Source organism: Hippopotamus amphibius, chromosome 9 (genome assembly GCF_030028045.1).
Source record: "Hippopotamus amphibius kiboko isolate mHipAmp2 chromosome 9, mHipAmp2.hap2, whole genome shotgun sequence".
Lineage (NCBI taxonomy): Eukaryota > Metazoa > Chordata > Mammalia > Artiodactyla > Hippopotamidae > Hippopotamus > Hippopotamus amphibius.
This window is the reverse complement of record NC_080194.1, coordinates 132988650-133001479: the sequence shown is the minus strand read 5'-3', so window position 1 is coordinate 133001479 and position 12830 is coordinate 132988650. Positions and strand designations below refer to the sequence as shown.

Below are 12830 nucleotides of genomic sequence, written 5' to 3'. Positions count from 1 at the left end.
TAGGTGCATGGGCTTCAGTAGTTAAACACGCAGGCTCAGTAGTTGTGGTGCACGGGCTTAGTTGCTCCACAGCATTGGGATCTTCCCGGCCCAGGGATCAAACCGGTGTCCCCTGTATTGGCAGGTGGATTCTTAACCACTGCACCACTAGGGAAGTCTGTGAACCTTTTCAAGACATTACAAGCAGACTTAACCTGGTCTGGCTGAAAAGTATTTCCTTCCCCAATGCACCCTTATCCTCAAACCTGCACTGTCAACAACAATTCATATTTTATAACAACTGTCATCACAGGTCCCTTTTATCTTTATCTTAATGCTCTTCAATGAGTCGTGTGAGTCTCACAGAGCCAAGAGTTGAAGACAGAATGCCTGGGAGGTTCAGGTTGGAGTGGGGGCAGGATAGGAAACCTGCCTGGTACGTGCAGTTGTTTGTCAAGCCAGCCGTAGCTTTAGCAAACTGGCTGATGCGACTCCAAATAATTACCACTTAGGCCCTAGGGGCCCCCAAATAAGGCAAGACTGATTCAGAGAGGCCTTGAATCCTAGCAGATTAACGTTTGAAGGGTCACAGTTACAGCATCACTGACCGGAAGATGCAGTCCAGCCCTTCACGAGTCTGTTCAGGTGGCTATAACAGAATATCACAGACTGGGTGGCTGATTAGTAACAAAAATGTATCATTTACAATTCTGGAGGCTGGAAAGTCCAAAATCAAAGTACTGGCAGATTTTGTGTCTGTAAGGACCCATTTCCTAGTTCACAGATCGTCATCTTCTCTCTGCATCCTCACATGGTAGAAAGGCTGAGGGAGCTCTCTGGGGTCTCTTTTATAAGGGCACGAATCCCATTTATGAGGGCTCCACCCTCATGACTAATCACCTCCCCAAGTCCCCGCCCCCTAAATAACATTACAGTGCAGGTTAAGTTTCAAACTATGACTTTTAAGGGGATATAAATATTCCATCTCTAGCAACTAGAGACCACCATGGCCCTCTAGTTGGCACTCGGCAGGAAGCAACAGTAGAAAAGGGATGATATGTATAGTAGGATCATCTGAACAACTGGCATTTTGGACCCATAGCCAGGTCCCCAACAGAGAAATGTGTTTTTGATCTTTTCTATTTCTGGGCCCTCAGTCCTAGCTATGATGTTCTCACAGTGCATCCATCTTGCTGGCTACTCACTGGAGAAAAGACAAAGCTTAAGTGGTTTTGTTATTAAATAAAAATGAAAAAAAAAAAGAGAGCTATTAACTAAACAACTGAGATAAAAACTAATAAATCTAAGGATGATAGAAGGAAAGAATGAAAGATAAAAGCAGACATAAGCAAATTAGAAAACAGAAAAACAATAGGATCGGTAAGATAAATCAAAGAACTCATTCTTTTAAAAGACCAATAAAACAGACAATCCTCGGCAAGGTTACATGAGAAGAAAAGAAAAAACACAAGTAAATAGCCCTAGAAATATAAAAGGGATGAGAAATGAAGACAGAAAAGAAGATTAAAGTGAAAGCATGCTGTTTAAATTTATGCTAATAAAATATTAACCAAAATAAGACAATATAATCCACTCAAGAAGAGGTAGAAAAATTCAACGAGACAAAAAGTCACAGAAGTAGCTGATAAAGGACTCTCCATGACTTTGCTCAAACGTGAACTCAGATGATTTGGGTGGGGGTGGGCAAATTCTGTCAAACTTTAAGGGAAGAGAGACTTTCTATATGATTGAATTGGTTCCAGAGCATTAAAAATGTTTAAAAGTGTCCCAAATAATTTTACAAACTGACCCAACCTTGGTAATCAAATCCTGAGAAGAGAGAGAAGAAGAGAGACAGAAAACAAGAGCCTTAGACCACACTTATTTAGGGATAGTGTACTGGGTTGACCAGTGTTCCCCCAAAATCCATATCCACCTGGAACCTTAGAACATGACCTTAATTGGAAATAGGGTCTTTGCAGATGTAATTATTAAGATGACATCGTACCGGATTAGGGTGCACCCTAAATCTGGTGACTGCTGTCCTTCTAAGAAGAGGAGAGGACACACAGAGGCACACTCAGAAGGAAGAAGGCCATGTGAAGATGAATACGGAGACTGGAGGGATGTAGCTACATACATACAAGCGTTGTCAGCAGCCCCAGGAGCTGGAAAGATTCTCCCCTGGAGCCTCTGGAGGGATCATGGCTCTAATGACACCTGGATTTCCAACTGCTGGAACTGGGAGAGAATAAAGTTCTGTTCTTTTAAGCTATCCAACTTGTGGTGCTTTGTTATGGCAGCTCTCAGAGACTAAGACAGATAGGGATGAAAGTATTTTTCTATTTCTTTGGTCATTTCAGCCATTTTGAAAGGGAAGAGAATATACGGGCTGAATCTACCATCTGGGAAACAAATGAATACAGAAGTCCCTGCATTGCTTCCTCTTGCGGGACAACCCAGGTGGTCTCATGCTCCCCTGGAGGACATCGGCTCCGCAATACTTTTTCCCCAAGCAATTATGGGGCCTGGAGCAAGAGTTTAAAGGGAGGCCCATACACCATCTGGCCAAAGTGTTTAAGAATATGTCAAGTTAACTGTACTTAGAAATTGTTATACTTCTACCTTGATGGATATACTTTTATAACCACTTGGGAAGCCAAGTTTGAATTGAGAATTCTCCCAGTCTTCTTGGCATTCTAAGATATTATCGAGTGGCATAAGGACAGTTGAACACTCTTTCCTCATGGTCCCTCAGCTCTGTCCTACATCATAGTGGACCTGTGGGAATATGGTGGACATTTCACCTCACTTGTTTAAGCTTTGTCCACCCTCCACACAATCAGTCGTCCTTGGTCATTCCTCCAGGCCTAGGAGTGCAAACGCCTGCCATGCTGTCCTCTTCTGGGAGGACAGACCTAGAAAAGGATGGGTACAGGCCCTGGGTACACGCTGGGGCCATTTAGGTAGAAGGCAGGGGGCACAGGGCCCAAACACCAGGAATTCAGAATTCCCAACCCAAACAGGCCTGCACCCACTTGTAGGACCTTCACCCTGTGATCTCCTTACCTTTTAAGGAGAAATGAGGCCAAAGGAGGGACAGAGCAGGGCCCTGCAAAGCAAAGGCAGGAACTGCCCTTGACTGGGTCTAAGGGTGGAGTTGCTTAGTAGTTTGTCACATTGCAAAAAAAGACCCAATTCTACAGCACACTGAAGACAAATGGATACTTTATTAATAGCTTTATGGGACATCAGAGAAAGGAACCAAATCACAAACCACAGCAGACACTGTTGGACATCTTGGTCCCTTTCCTGAGAGTTCTTTCCCCCTCTTCCTCAAAGAGCCTCTAAAAAAAAAAAACAAGATTTCTTTACTGAGAAGAATCTAGCTTGAACCTTTCTCCCTCAGCAAAACAAAAGCCAAGTCATCATCCACCAATCCTCCAGCATGCCTGGGTGGACATGGTGAAGTTTTATTACCTCCCCTTTCCCTCTAAGCAGTGTCACACTACCCAAGAAGACAAGTAGAGGATAGTGGTGGTTGTGCAATGGAGGCGATAGGTGAGTTTTGCTGCAAAAACAAAACAAAACTTTTCTCTCCTATTTTTGTAACCCTTCAATAAGACAGAAAATGGAATACAACTATATAATAAAAGAATAATGTAACATGACTAATTATAGCTTAGTTCCACATATCACAAAGGCAAGGATGGCTCAATATTAGAAAATGCATGGATTCATCACATTCACCCATCAAAGAAGAAAACCATATCAGCTAATAGAATTCAAAATTCTCTCTTCATACAATACTCCTGTTAAACTGGAGAGAGACAGAGGCTTCACATGAAAAAGAATAAATCAAGAGTCTACAAAATAGCTAATTGGTCAAATAATGAAGGCATTTTTACTAAACCAGGATGAAGCAAGAATGCTTCAATATATCCTTAAATTCTGGAAGTTCCAGCCAAAGTGGGGCATACTCTGAGCCTGGGTTGAACCTGACCATCATCAGACATTCTATATTTGACTTGCCTGTTGTTTAAAACATTTGAATTCATTTTCAACATTTAAATGACTTATAGATTTCACATTTTGAAAAACACCTGGGGACTTCCTTGGTGGCAGAGTGGTTAAGAATCCACCTGCCAATTCAAGGGACACAGGTTCCATCCCTGGTCTGGGAAGATCCCACATGCCTTGGAGCAACTAAGCCCATGCACCACAACTACTGAGCCTGTGCCCTAGAGCCCATGAGCCAAAACTATTGAGCCTGCGTGCCACAACTACTGGAAGCCCACATGCCTAGAGCCTGTGCTTCACAACAAGAGAAGCCACTGCAATGAAAAGCCCATGCACTGCAACAAAGAGTAGCCCCTGCTCACTGCAACTAGAGAAAGCCTGTGTGCAGCAACAAAGACCCAATGCAGCCAATAAATAAATAAATTTATTAAAAAACCCTGATTTTTGGTATATCTTTTAAGACATCTGACCATCTGTCAACACGAGGCCTGTTTCTCAAATGGCACAAAATGGCTGGAGCTGAGTAAGAACTTCTCCCTTTAGATAAGACTTGTGCTCTCCTGTTTGCCAAAGGCCTCATCAGGCCCAATTCACTCATTTATATTACTTGCCTAGGCCTCATGGGCATCTGAATTCCTGAACCCGTGCTGAAGACAAGAACTAGAAAAAGAGATATAAATGTTGAAAGGGAGACAAAATTATCATTTTGGGGGAATGAAGTGATAGCTACCTGCAATATCCAAAAGAATCGATGAAAAACCCTTAGAATGAGTAAGAGTTCTACAAGATGGCTGGTTACAAAATGCACAAAAATTAATATAGCAGAATGACTTGGGGTTGGCGGAGGGAAGAGTTTCATCACCATTTGCAAGAACAACAAATAACTTTGAATTAACTTGGCAAGAAATGTGCAGGATTTGTATGGCTCAAACTACAAGATACTGCTGAAGAACAGGACAAACGACTTCAACACAAGTAACGTAAAACACACCATTTTCCTAACATTGTTGTAAGGATGTCCACTATTACCAAAATAACATAAATGCAATACAATTCCAATAAAAATCTAAACATAGCTTTTTTGGGGGGAAACTTGACCAAAAGAGTCTTAAATGTTCATCTGGAAGAATAAATGCTTGAGGGTAGCCAGCTAAGCCAATAAAAATGTCAGTGTATAATAATAGGGAAGCATCTGTCCAACAACTAATTAAACTTTATTATAAAATGATAATTAAACTTATAAGATATGATTATAGGAACAGTCAACATAACAGGAAGAGATTTGAAAGCACAGAAACAGATCCAAATGTACACATAAATACAGTATAAGTCCTACTTCAAATCAGCAGGTATGAAAACCATTTTTCATAGAGTTGCCATATGATCCAGCAATCCCCCTCCTGGGCATAAATCCAGACAAAATTCTAATCTGAAAAGATACATGCACCCCTATGTTCATGGCAGCACTATTTACAATCGTCAAGACAGGGAAGCAACCTAAATGTCCACTGACAGATGAATGGATCAAGAAGATGTCATACACACACACAAACACCCACACAGTGGAATATTACTCAGCCATAAAAAAGAATGAAATAATGCCATTTGCAGCAATATGGATGGACCTAGAGATTATCATAACAAGTGAAGTAAGTCAGACAGAGAAAGACAAATACCATGTGATATCACTTATATGTGGAACCTAAAATATTACACAAATGAACCCATCTACGAAACAGAAACAGACTCACTGACACAGAGAACAGACTTGTGGTTGCCAGGGAGGGGCGGGGGGATTGGGAGTCTGGGGTTAGTAGATGTAAACTATTATGTATAGAATGATAAACAACAAGGTCCGACTGTGTAGCACATGGAACTATATTCAATATCTTGTTATAAACTGTAATGGAAAGGAATATGAAAAAGAATATATAGATGTATAGCTGATATATGTATCACTTTGCTGTACAGCAGAAATTAACAGAACGTAAATCAACTATACTTCAATAAAATTTTTAAAAAAAGAAAACATTTTTCAACAAATGGTGTCAGGAAACTAGCTAGCCATTTTGAAAAAGTTAGCTCCAGACCTCCTATCACAAGCTGACATAGTTTTTGATGGAACAGAGATTTAAATGCAAAAAGTGAAACAAGAATATCTCCCTAAAATTTAGGTGAATTTTACATATTCTCAAATGAAAAGGGAATTTTTAAAATACCAAAACATATCAGATTAAAAAAATCTGAAATGCAAAAGTATAGAAAAAAAGACAAAAGACAAATTTAGAAAAATGTTTGCACTGTTTACGAAACTTGTTAAAACCCTCAACAGATATAGTTCTTACAAAGGTATAAGATAAAGAATATTGGGTCGATAAAAGCGGAGATGACACCAATAGACAATTCACACGCACACACATACACACAGAAAGGGCTGGGGTGGGGGGCAGGGGGAGAGAGAGAGAGAGAAACAAATGGCCAAGAAACAGATGAAAAATTTTAAAGTCAATAGTAATTGAAGAGATACAAATTAAAATAGTGAAATGACACTGAACTTAGTGTACTTTGATGTACTTTGATAAAAGTCACAACAATGCTATTCTTAGTGAGTTTGTGGGAGGATGGGTTCTTTTATCCCGCTGATGAGAATACAAATTGATAAAACCTTTTTGGAAAGAAAGTTAGCTGGATATATCATGACATTATTACTCTTTGATTAGGAATTCCTACGTATCAGAATTTATCCTGAGTACATTATCATGAGTTTGCACATAGGCTTAGTGTAAAAGAGACGCATATCACCATTTCTTCTCACAGGGAACCACTGGAAACGTAAGGGTCAACAGTACAGGACTGGTTTGATAAAGTCCAGGGCTGATGTGAGTGTGGGAGAGCAACTTGGATTGGTTGGAGGCTCTGATGCACATTTGATAAATATTGTAGATTCCACTCACAAAAGGAAATACTCTGTACCACTCAAATAATGACATGGAAGAACACTCATCACGCTGAAAAACTATATACAATAGCATCTATGCGAAGGTTGCATTTTAAATGGAATATATAGGTAAGTAAAGACAGAAAACAGCCCAGGATACATGTCAAAATGCCAGAAACAACATCTCTGGCTAGTAAAATTACATATAGGTTTTTGCCTATTCTTATCTTCTAATCATTACACAAGATTCTAAGTATAGTTTCTTTAGCAGAAGCTCATTTTTTTTTAAAGTAATGGTCAACCCTGGTGGAGGCCACTCCTGGGTCAAGGATGGTCACATCTGGAAAGTGTCCATGTCAGGGCACTGGTAGTGAGATGAAGGGTTACAGCCTTTCATGAGAATGCGATATATATATATATACACGTGTTATCTATGCATGTGTGTGTATATATATATATATATACACACACATACATAATATCTATACATGTTAATCTCCTGTATATCAGGGGATTAGCACATGATTATGCATAGAAAAAACCTCAAGTGATGGGACTATGGAGGTTATTTTCTGCATTGTTTTCTATAGCCCAAATATGATGAGATTATGTGTTGTTTATAGTGGGGGAGGAGGGGATGCACACAGTACCTCTGGTAAATGTTCTAAAAGCCTTCAGGCCTATAAATCCCACCCCGGCCTGGCCTTGCGACCCCCCACATCCCATCCCCACCCCTCCCTAGGCTGCTGTGCACCGGTGCCTGGCGTTCTGTATCTTCCTCCTTCCCACCTCTGCTTTCCTAGTTTCTTCTGCCAGGGAGAGACTTTTCATGTTTTGTGTAAAATACAGATGAATATCTTTTAGATATTGCAATAGAAAAAGAGTGATTAGATAATTTTAAAACAGATTTCTTCAATAAAAAGCATTAGTTACATCTTATGGTTACTGGGGGAAAGGGGGAAGAGGGATAAGTTGGGAGACTGGGATTGACATGTGCACACTACTATATATAAAATAGATAACTAATAAGGACCTACTGTATAGCACAGGGAACTCTACTCGGTGCTCTGTAATGACCTATATGGGAAAAGAATCTAAAAAAGAGTGGATATATGTGTATGCAGAACATTCATTTTGCTGTACAGCAGAAACTAACACAACATTGTAAATCAACTATACGCCAATAAAAACTGAAAAAAAAATGTAAAAAAGCAGTAGTTACAAAATAAAAGATTGATCTATTTTATTATATTAAGAACTTTTATCCATCAAGAGATACCTTAAAGAAAGTGAAAAGAAGTACAGCAAACAAACGATTAGTATTGAGAACATATTAAGGACCATTTTTACAAGAAAAGCACCAGCAATTACACGAGGGTGAGTCAAAAATGATCTGCATTCTCATTATATTAAAACTTCTGTAAATTCTACAACTGGAGTGCAGATCATTTTTGACTCACCCTCATAGAAAGGTGGGCAAAAAACACTCACAGACACTTCTCATAAGAAAGGAGATGTATCGGGCCAATCATATTCAAAGAGATGCTCACCATCAAAGGTAAAAATGCAAATCAGAACCAAAATGAGGTACTATTTCACATACAATCAATTGGCAGAAATGAAAAAGCCTGACAAAACCAGGTGCTGGAGAGCGTGTGGACCCATCTTCTCCTACGCGTTGGCGAGGGGGGTGTAAATTGGTGCAACCACTTCGGGAAACAGTTTGGCTTTGTGCTGACACCGAGTGCATGTATGCTGTCCAACTCAACAGGGTATACGCCCCAGAGAAATGTTTGCACATGTATAAAACCAGGTACAAGAATGTTTGTAAAAGTACTGTTTACGATATTAAGTATCAGTGAACAACCCAAACGACCAGTAATGAGAGGGTCGCTGGATAAACTGTGGGCCACATATAATAAAATATTATAGAGGAGCCAAAACAAACAAAAGACAGCAACATGCAACAATAGATGAATCTTAACAGTTGTAAGTCCTAAAAAATTACATATAACACGATGAATATATATTTTATATATATATTTACATAAAACAGTGAGACTAGATAAAAAAGAAAGCAAGAGCATACTGAATACATAAACCAGGATAAGGGTTCACTTTGGTGTGGGGGAAGCAGGGAAATAGGGTGGGGTAGATTTATATGGTTAGACGTAGGTTATCTGATTATCAAGGTTCTAGGTTTTTTGGAGGGGAGTGGCTTCATGAATACTTCCTGCAGTATTAAAAATAACAAACTAAATAAAGCAAGTCATGCATGGATCAGTGGTGAATGTGTTTCATGAACCAAGGATTATTAATTAAATATGCACTTCTGTGCACTAGGGGTCCAATAAGAAAAAAAACCTATGTTAAATGAAAGTTAGAATATGATAAAGGAAACACAATTATTAACTAGAGGAAACAGGAAGCTTGAATCTGGATGACAGATTGAAGATTCAGTTTGAAGGCATAGATGGAAGGTTTGAAGCGCCTATTACAAACCACACGCAAAGGTATCTCCTAAACTGCTCTAAAGAGTAACTTAAACAGACCCACCTGGGGCTTGTCTTTCCTTTCATAAAAATTCTCTTCCATTTCAAAAGCACCCTCTGACACCACTCAGCGAAACCAGGGAATAGCCTGAAGACCTTCAGCAACTGAGGACACTGGTTCCTTGACTTTTCAAGACAACTAAGCTCTCTCATCGGCTGGAAAGACTCGTCTCATGCTATCTTATTCCTACAAGGCATTAAATGTGAAAGAAGGCCTTGCTGGGCAGTTTGCCATGAAGTCTACTTTTACAGCCTCTGTAACCTATGCTCATGGCATCCCAGAACTCTGTAATGCATATCACAGTGCTTGGAAGGTTTGGTCATTTCCAGGCAATGAGAGAGAGAGAGAGAGAGTGTTTAACTCAAGTAGTACTTTGCTGTAATTCCATTATTACAAATACAAAAGCTGGCTCTGCTTTTCAGATTCTTTCAAGATCTGGAAAAAAACAACAACCTGTAACTCCAGCCCCTGGACTGTGTTCTACTTACGTGCTGGTGCACAGTAGGTGCTTCCTGAGTGTTTGTTGAGTTAACTGGCATTGTTTTCCAAATAATGATTTTGAAGACCCTGGATTTCAAGAGTAAACACTTGCTGAGTGAGTCATCCTTTCTACAGATCATGCTTGTTCAGGCACACCTCGTTTTACTGTGCTTTGCAGATACTGCGTTTTTTACAAACCAGTATCAATCACGTCCATTGGCATTTTTCCAACAGTATTTGCTCACATCAGGCCTCTGTGTCACATTTTGGTAATTCTGGAAATATTTTGAGACTTTTTTCATTATTAATTTGTTGTGGTGATCTGTTATCTTTGATGTTACTGCCATGACTCGTGGAAGGCTCGGATGACAGCATGTTTTAGCAATAGAGTATTCTTTAAAGTACGTACATTGTCTTTTAGACATAATGCTATTGCACACTTAATAGACAACAGTACAGCGTAAACATAACTTTTATATGCCCTGGGAACCCCCCAAATTCCTGTGACTTGCTTTACTATGATATTTGCTTTCTTGAGGTGGTCTGGAATCAAACCTGCGGTATCTCCATGGTGTGCCTATACAGCAAAAAACAGTCTAAAAAGAATGAATGTATTTATGGGGGTATGTCAGATGAATAGTTGAAATTTGGGCCTGTCTTTGGAAATTGACACAGATAGCTAGTATATGTGAGATCAGCCTCTGTGGCAGGGACATATCTTCAAAGTATATACAGAATCCAGGGAGTCAGAAAATAGCATGTGCGCCTGCACACCTGCGCACACACAGATTTAGTAACAGAGAGATGAGATTGACAAAGCCCTTCTACATTAATGACCCTCTTGTAAAGATGACAAATTTTCCAAATCATTTTGTTGTGTCCATTGAATTTGTCCACCAAAAGACAGCAACAATGAAAGAAATAATTAAAACCTTACCCACAAGGTTATCAGCAGAAGCAGGTATTAGCCAGAGAATCTCTCTAGGAGGAGGAAGAAAAAGTCACTTTTCCTGTCCACCATGTGCATGCGGTCTGAAAGTTGAAAAATACCACATACTTTTCAGAAGACTGTGAGCTGGCCCACAATCTTCTTCTAAACTCATAGTCATATTTTCCCAATTGAGGTCGGTCACATCTGAAAACATCTGGGCTGCTCCTCCCTTCACTGTGGCTCGTTCTTGATTAGCCGTACCTTCCAAACCACTGGATCTTTTTTTTTTTTTTTGGCCACCTAAACACATATGTGTTCATTTCCCCCTAAATTAACTTGCTTGTGGGTTTGCTGGGGGGGTGGGGTGGGTGGGGTGGGTGGAGGATCCAAGTGTTAAGTCATTTCACGTGTGCGGGATCTGTCGGCACCGCGCATCGGCGAAACTCCTGGGCGTGGGTTACGCCGTTGGCTTGCTCCGACTTGTATTTGCTGAAATGGGAAGGCGCCCGGGGAATAAACAGGTCTCCAGTCTCGAGGCTGCCAGGGAGTGGGTGGGGGCATGTGCATGGCAGGTCCTTCTTTTTGCCTTTCCTACCCAGCATCTTCCCCCTCTCCAAATTTGTTGCTAGCCTATGCTGTACCTACTCCTGCTGTCTTAGGTCAGGGGTCAGTAAAAATAAATAACTCCCCCACCAGCACACACGCTGGGTGTGTGGGATCTGCACAGCAGCGTTAGGTGGTATGACGTCATCGTCCTTTCATGCGTGTACCCCTCGTCTGTGTTTGCATGTAAATACAAAGCAACAGAAGGGTATGGATGGCGCAGTGAGGCCCTATACCGAGGGCTTCAGGATAAATCACCATAAAAATGGGTTGGCCAGGTCTTTTTTTTTTTTCCCCCACCAATCTGTTAACTGTGTTTATTTCTTAAAAACAAAATCTTTGCGGTATAATGGACATACAATAAACGCCACATACTTAAAGTGTATGCTTTGAATGATAACTGGCATATGTATATGTTGTGATAGCATCACTGCAAAATTCTGGACATTTCCATCAACTCCCAATGAGTTTCCTTGTGGATACGGCCAGTTTTTATCTTCAATTTGGAAGGCTTTTTGTTTTTGAGGGAGTCAGATCTCACCTAGGAGTCCAGGGCTTACCAGGGGGTCACTGACAGTATTGAATCAAGTCAGTAGCACCGCCCCTGGCCCCAAATCCACCACTTCCGCAGGGAAAACAATCTTCTGACCAACAAAAGACTTGGGACTTCCAGTATGACTCACCCTCAGTCCTGGGGCGCATACTCGGTCTCTGATAAGAGGCAGTCAATCTGTCCTCCGTTTGTTTATAATGAGTCATGCTGGAAATCGGGCAGCTCCTTTTTTTCTTTCCCATGTCACAGTTGGGCAAGAATCAGAGGCAGATACACCCCCATTCAAAGTGCAGTCCTCCTTAAAGTGTCCGGTGACTCAATGGGGACCCCTACCGGTGGACACAGGGAGGGCCACGTTGAGGAGTGGAGGTCTGTCTCCCTCCCCACACTTCAAGGCCAGGTCTTAGCAACTTGCAGATTTGCGGGAGAATTGGGAAAAAGCAGCAGAGTTTTCTGTGCATCCTGTCCACCGCCCCCAATTATTAGTGACAGAATAGAGCGTGAGTCACAACTTGCAGCCGGTGCCCACACTGGAGCGATTAACCACATAATTGCTTCAATGATGAACGTTCCCTCAGCTTCAACCCGCCTCCCCTGGTAGTTTTAGGCTGTGAGCCAACAGCCTCAGTGGCAGGAATAGCGAAGGCCAGCGTTTAAAAAGCCTGAATTGTGATTCTTTTAGCCAGTGCCTTCTTGGCTCTGATTTAAAATTCCTGAACACAAGTCCTGATGGGAGCAGGGTGGATATTTCAGCTAGAATTAATGTCATGATC

At 40.9% G+C, this 12830-nt stretch overlaps 1 protein-coding gene across 6 annotated transcripts in view; it reads right to left on the bottom strand.

Moving 5' to 3' along the window:
• The window catches only part of MRTFB (myocardin related transcription factor B), a 284571-nt gene that overhangs the window by 270985 nt on the left and 756 nt on the right, over positions 1 to 12830 (bottom strand). For 3 of the 6 annotated variants that reach the window (XM_057748312.1, XM_057748313.1, XM_057748309.1), the window contains one exon: positions 10908 to 11002. The exons of 2 other annotated variants lie outside the window; for them this stretch is intronic. The gene's annotated coding sequence lies outside the window, so the exon portion shown is untranslated. Of the gene's footprint in view, positions 1 to 10907; positions 11003 to 11027; positions 11257 to 12830 lie in introns of those variants that run through there. One more of the 6 variants, XM_057748316.1, reaches the window with a different exon arrangement.